Source organism: Callorhinus ursinus, unplaced genomic scaffold (genome assembly GCF_003265705.2).
Source record: "Callorhinus ursinus isolate GAN/ISIS: 27379988/994484 unplaced genomic scaffold, GSC_fseal_2.0 scaffold34, whole genome shotgun sequence".
NCBI lineage: Eukaryota > Metazoa > Chordata > Mammalia > Carnivora > Otariidae > Callorhinus > Callorhinus ursinus.
In genome coordinates this window covers 6804360-6811538 of record NW_027397096.1, presented here as the reverse complement: position 1 = coordinate 6811538, position 7179 = coordinate 6804360, and positions in this window count along the sequence as shown.

Below are 7179 nucleotides of genomic sequence, written 5' to 3'. Positions count from 1 at the left end.
GAAGAATTCAACACCTGGCTTTAAAAAGCACTCCCTTCCTTCTAGTCTGGGGCAAGGGGTTGAAGACAGGACAGGGCAGGGCTGGGTAGGGGGAGAATTCCCGCTCCAGAGTTGGCCTCCGAGGAAGGCAGCCCTAAAGGCTCCCGGCAAAAGGTCAAACAGGGAAGCAAGTTCAAGGGTGAAAGTAGCAGTGGTCAGGAGATCTGCTCTGGCCAGGATGAGGGTACCGCAGAAGCGGGTCTAAGCAGCCAGCTGAAGCGGGGTGTACATCCTGGAAGATCTATCCATCTGCGCAAGACCTCACCAGAAAGCAGGACGGGAAGCCGACAGGCACCTGGCCCTATTTTCTTGTTTCTCACTATCTTCTCACTGCCTTGCCCAGATGCTGGCCCATGACAGATAAATGCACGCCGAATGTGTGAGTGTAAGACAAAGCCCCTGTAGACGCCAGGTCCGTTCACCCCCTTCTTGCCTCCACCTGCCTGTAGGAATAAAAGCAGGTGCCACTGCCCTTCTAGTGACTTCCCAGGGTAGTTTTTATGAAATCGCTAAGTATAATTAGGGACCAAGAACAAAAACACAGACACTGCCAAGTTGTAAAGGACAGGAACATTGTAGAAGAAATCTGACAGGAAACGTGCAATGGGGAGACAGATCTGGAGGTTGAGCTCTGGGGCCAGTCCCTGGGAGAGGTTAAGGCGGGCCTGACAACAGGCACTCTCTGGGCTTGTCCTCACTGCTGCATGGCTGGACCTTGCTTCCTGGTCTGGCCAGATGCAGGGAGCTGCAGCCAACGAAAGAGCAAAGACGTGCAGAGGCCACATGGGAAGGAGCTGGTCTGTGTTTTAGTTCTAGAGACAGCAACCAGGTTGCTTGCCCAAACAGCACTGCTGAAACTGAGAATCTTAAGCAGGCTCCACGGCCCTCGTAGAGTCCTATGCGGGGCTCGATCTCACGACCCTGAGATCGTGACCTGAGCTGAAATCAAGAGTCAGATGCTTAACTGACTGAGCCACCCAGGCGCCCCTTGGATGTGCTCCTCCTTAAGCATGGCTTCAGATCCCTGTCTCCTGTAGGATGAAGTGCTCCATGAAATCTCCTAGGATAGGAGTGCCTGTCAAATGATAGTCCACGAAGCTTGGGACACTCTGCAGAGACGTCCCAGGAGGCCCTGCCAGGGAGTTCTGCCCACCCCCACTTCTATCAGAAGAACTTCCCTCCTATCTATATTACATACGAAAATTCAAAATAAGGATTTGTTTGAAGAAAAGTTCTGAAGCTAAAGAAGGTTGATGCCTGTGGTAGATGAGTTACTGGTGTCAGATCTTCACTCCCCTGTGGGAACGTGGTACATCCACACTCTTACCATGGTTTCGTAGTGGACAGAGTACAGATCGCCAGCCCCTGACTCTGGGCTTAACTATGCTTGGATCCATGGGATGCTTGCATGACAGAAACAAAGACTTGAAATGTGCTTGTGCCATGGGACCTACTCTCTAGAACTTCCTTTTTCCACGAGAGAAATTTGCCCCCATGAGCTACCAGCCCAAGGAGGCACGTGGAGTAGACCTGGACCAAATCCACAGCTTGGAGCCAGGCTGAGCTGAGCCCACTATAGATCAGCCGAACCCTCGCCAACAGGCAGCCCTGTAAGCCCAAAAGAAAGACTCCTAACAAGCCACTGACATTTCAAAATTGTTTGTTATACAGCAAATAACTAACCACACAATGCTTTTTAAGAGCCCTTCCAGAGCCTTCATTTAAAGAAAAGAGTCTGATTACTTAAAGAAGCAGAAGGAGGAGAAAAGGAAAAAAAAAAAAACAATTGATAAAAAGATGCTTGTTTCTACCACTTTGAAGAGCAATTTCACAACATCTAGTAAAGCTGAAGGTACAAACACATACCTTATCATTCAACCATTCCACTGCTAGGTGATTACATACCATAGAACAAGGGTCAGAAATTTTTTTCCGTAAAGGGCCAGAGAGTAAATATTTTAGGCTTTTTAGACTATGCAGTCTCAGTCCCAACTACTCCACTCTGCCATTTTAGCATGAAAGCAGCCTTAGACAATACTTTAATGAATGCATGTGGCTGTATTCCAATAAAACTTCTCTTGGATGCTAAAATGTGAATTTCATATAATTTTCATGTGTCACAAAATATGCTTATTTTTTTCGCCATTAAAAATGTAAAAACCAGCCATCCACGGCTGAGTGAATAGACAAAATGTGGTGTATACATACAATGGAGTATTATTCAGCTCTAAAAGGAAGCAGACTCTGACACACACTACAACATGAATGAACTGTGAAAACATGATGGTAAATAAAATCAGCCAAACACAAAGGGACAAATACTGTATGATTCCACTTATATGAGGTGCCCAGTGTAGCTGAATTCACAGACAGAGAGTAGATTGGTGGTGTGGGGAATAAGGAATTATTGTGGAATGGGCACAACTTCAGGTTGGGAAGATGAAAAAAGTTCTAGAACTGGATAGTGGCGATTGTTACACAACAATGTGAATGCGCCCAATACCACTAAACTATAAGCCTGAAAATGGTTAAAATGGCAAATTTCATGTGATGTATATCATACTGCAATTTTTTTATTAAAATTAAGAATGAGGAAAATTAAAAACCATCCTTAATTCACGGCCCCCTACAAAAACAGGTGGCAGCCAGAATTGACCTATGAGGCACAGCTTCCCTAAAGAACTTACCCTAAAGAAACTCTCACAAGAATAAGGACAAGAGTAGTGTCTGGGTTAGGAAAAAGAAAGAAAGGAAATGTCCTAAATATTTATCAACAGGAAAATGGAGAAATACATTATGGTATAATTATTCAATGGAGAACCCAATGATAAGTGGAGTATGCTACAATTTATATATAAAATTTAAGACCCTACTGAAAAATGCTATATTGTATTAATGGATGCATAAATATGTAGTAACAGTGTAAAGACATACATTGGAATGATAAACAGTGAATTTGTGGTAATAGTTACCTCCGAGGAGGAGGGAGAAGACTAGAAAGGAATATATAGGGAGCTTCAATTATATCAGTAATGTTTTACTTATTTAAATGAGATCTGATACAAATATGACATAATGTTAAGATTTGATAAAGCTTAATGGTAAATAGGTATTCATTATGCTCCTTTCTATTCTTGTCTAATCTTTGAAATATTTCATGATGAAAAAATTAATTCAGAAAAAGCAAAGAGGGAGGAACAAATTAAAAGGGAAAAAAAAGGAAACCATCAATTTCAAAGCATGCCAGTAATAGCAACAAGCATAGCAGAAGAGGTAATCAGTCCACCTCACTGACCCTTCTGGGCTTCCATGGCTTGCTGGCTTAGAGCTCAGTGGGGTAAACCTGATGCAGATGCCTATGTTCAGAACCTAAGGCTGGCTCTGCCCCCTTCGGTTGGTCACCCTGTGGCTGGGGAAGGAAGGCTGATGGAGCCCAGACCTCCCACACCTGAGAACCATGTTCCAGGCACAACCCATGTTCTGGAGGCAAGCCTGCCCACACCCATAAGGCACGAGAAGTCATTTCAGGGTTTCGGGACGTTTTCTTGTGAAAACCCAAGTTTCTCTCGCCAATACCTGCAGAGATGGAGAAAGATAAGCCAGGCTTCTCTCTGGGACTCACCTGTCAATTCAACAAACATTTATTGACTTAGTTCTTATCCATATTTAATGCTGTCAATTAGGATTAGGTTGGACTGAAAGTAACAGGAAACCCAACTAACGGTGGCTTTAAAAAGACAGAAGTTTATTTCTGTCTCATGTGAAATAAATCCAGAGGTAGATAACTCAGGGTAGTATGAAAGCTCTCTCATTCCGAGGATATGATTTCTCTTATTCCCAGATGACAGCTTGAGCTCCAACTACCAGATCTGCCGTCCAAGCAGCAAGACGGAAGAAAAGGAGAAAGACCAGATTCTTCCCTTCTAAAGGAGTCTCCCAGAAAGCATCCCATGATTCTTCCACTGCCATCTCATTAGCCAGAACATAGGCAAGTACCCACACTTACTCCAAGGAAAGCTAGGAAATGTAGCCTTTTTCTGAGAAGCCATGAACCCAGCTAATATCCAGGGCCCAATGTGTTCTCTGCTGAGACAGTCTAGTCCTCTAACTGAGCAATCACTGAGCTTGAGGGTGGGAATCAGAGAGGAAGCGGCCAACTTGTTTCTTGATTCTGAGCCACAGTAGCCCTGCCCATCAGTAAAAAATGACCCAGCCAGTCTAGACACTCCTCCTCCTGAGCAGGGGCAAATACTGTTATGGAGTAGGGATACTACCCATCCTCCAACATGCCTCCAGCATGGAAAAAGAAAGCTGGGGTGAAATTCCCAAAGAAAGGAGAGGAGAGATATTGTCTCCTGCCCAGCAACACAGGTAGCCCCTTTTGCGTTTGAACTTGAGCAATAGCAAAGCCCCGCTCTTGAACATGCACACACGTGCATACACATATCCACCACCTGATCTGGAATGATGGAGTCTGGCCTCATCCAAAGAGAACACAGACACTTAACTAAAAGTAGGTCCAAACCAGAAACCCAGTAGAAAGATACTGCATGTCCTGTATCTAATATACAAGGGAAAGTGTTGCTGAATCTTGCTCCCAGAGTTGCTACGGCTGACACCCGAAAAACAAATAGAAAGTTGGTGATTCATCTGCCATTCTGAAACATTAACCCAACGGACGGGTAAGGCGGAGTCCTAGGTTCACACCAAGAGGGATTTTATCATAACTTCCTGAGAGCAGGACCCAGCACTCACCCTTGCACAGGCTGCCTGCCCAATTATCACGTCCAAGGTGGGAATGGGGCAAGTAATACTCTGGGAATTCCTTGGCGTGCCTTCTCTTCCCAGTTCTTGCCTCACCAGCCACATGAGCTTGAGGAGCTCGTTCCCTTTTAGCATCCTCCTGGCTAAGTCTCATCTTCCTAATTTCAAAACAGGAGTAGTAGTTGCTACGCATATGGATCTCCCAGGCATGTTGTAAGGGGCCTATGGACTCCAGCGAGGCGGGTGTGGGATTATGTTCCCCCGGGGAGAGGGCAGGAGAGACACACAAAGTCCCACCAGGTCAGGAGGGAATTATTAGCCCAACAACAGTGATCAAGAGCAAGCGAGTCTGGTTCACCTTTCACAAGCCAAGTGGGGCCAGGTCACTGGAAAGACAATACGAAATAGTCTCTCACAGAAAATAAGGGCAAAGTTGAAGGAGCCAAACAGGAAATCCCATTTGTAGAAGTAAATACAGCTGCCCCTCGAACAACATGGGGCTTCGGGGCACCGATCCCCCACGCAGTCGTAAACCCATATGTAACTTTCCACTTCCCAAACAGTTAACTACTAATAGCCTACTATTGACCAGAAGCCTTTCCGATAACATGAACAGCCTGTTCACTCGCAGATGTATTCTATACTGTATTATTACAGTAAAGTAAGCTAGAGAGAAGGAAATGTTATTAAGAAAATCATAAGGAAGAGAAGATACAGCGTTGTACTGTAAAAAAAATCCGCACACAGGGGGACCTACACAGTTCAAACTGTGTTGTTCAAAGGTCAACTGTGATGAAAAGCAGAGAGAGAAATGGTAAAGGGGATGGAATGAAACAGAAATCACTAAAGAAAAAAAAAATCAAAGAAGCAAAGTGAGAAGTCTGGGTTTACAGAATCCTGGTAATTAGGAGAGAAAGGCTAGCGGGTCGGGGGGAGGGGTATAGCAGGTGGCGGGGGAGGGGGAGGGCCATGTGCAGACATTGTGCGGAAACCCAAAATCAGAGAGCTCCGGTGGAGCTGAATGAAACGAGACAGATACAGGTGGTGCCCGGTGAGGAAGTGTGAACACCGGAGCAGTGTGTTTAGTGCCCTGTTTGAGGTTCAAGGTGAGCCTCAGAGAGAGTGGGGAGCAGGCTGTGGGGGAAGAATATGGCTTCCCAGCTAGCTCCCGAATTCCAGAACTAGCCAAGCTATAAAACCAAGACAATGCCCCCCAGGACGTAAGGTCTGATTATTCGAGTTCTTGAAACTGCCTCAAGACAGAGCAAACCTCAGACTGCTGACCCAGGAAAAGGAGAGAGCGAGCTAAGGAAACAGCAGTATGTTTATAAAGGATGGTGGGCAGCTGTGGCTGACTCCCACCCTAACTAGCACCACGGCCTCGGTGCCAAGGCCAGTGGCGGCGGGGGGGCGGGCGGGAGGAGCACAGCGGGCACCAGCAGATCTCTTGTGATGGCAGCAAACCACTCGGCCATCACAAAAGAAATTGAAGCAGGGCCAAAGAGGAAGCTGTAGGAGAGCCATCATGTTGAGATCCAGAATAAGGTTTGGACCAGACAATGGGCCAGAGAATATGTCAGTGGGAGCTCTAGAGGCAAAGAGAAAGCAAAACAACTGGGGAAGTGAAAAGAAAGAGCCTGGGGAGGAGAGTGTACATGGGGCCGAGGTTCAGACACCAGCCTTTAAAAAACTGCCTGAAGATGGACCCAACGCGCGCCACCCTAGGTCAGGGATGGACCGGAGACCAAACAGGTCATTTAAGTCCTTGCTGCTGAGGAAGAAATGCTGAGCATCTTCAGTGTGTGTATGGTACTCCAAAGTGTACATAGCTACAATTTTTTGAGCACCTACTGGGTGTAAGGCAGTGGGTTCAGCACATGACATACATCTGCTCCCTTAATTTCCTCTCTTTCTCTCTCTCTCTCTTTCTCTCTCAACAAGAGCACTAAGATTTAAGAATGGTTAAGCAATTTGCCTAAGGCTACACAGCTAGTAAATTGCAGCATTGAGATTTGGATCTAGTTTGGCTTGACTCCAAAGCTCATGCTCATAATTGCTTTTCTTTCTATTCCTTAAGAAGAGAGATTATACTACTTTGAGACTTTCATTTCTCCTATCCTACTAGAAACCTGGAAGGGCGGGCTCTGTGAAAAGCTTCTCTAGAATGGGATGGGGCCCTGAGTCATCTGCTCTGGGTAATCATCCCTGCTTTCTTGCTTCCCAGGCTGAATGGGAGCTTCTTTTCCATTCTCCTCCAGCCCCTGTGTTTACTTCTGCCTTCGCATTGTATTAAAATCATTTGTTTATACATCTGTCTTATCCATTAGGCCAGTGAGTGGTTCTCATCCTTGACTGCACATTAGAATCTCCTTAAAA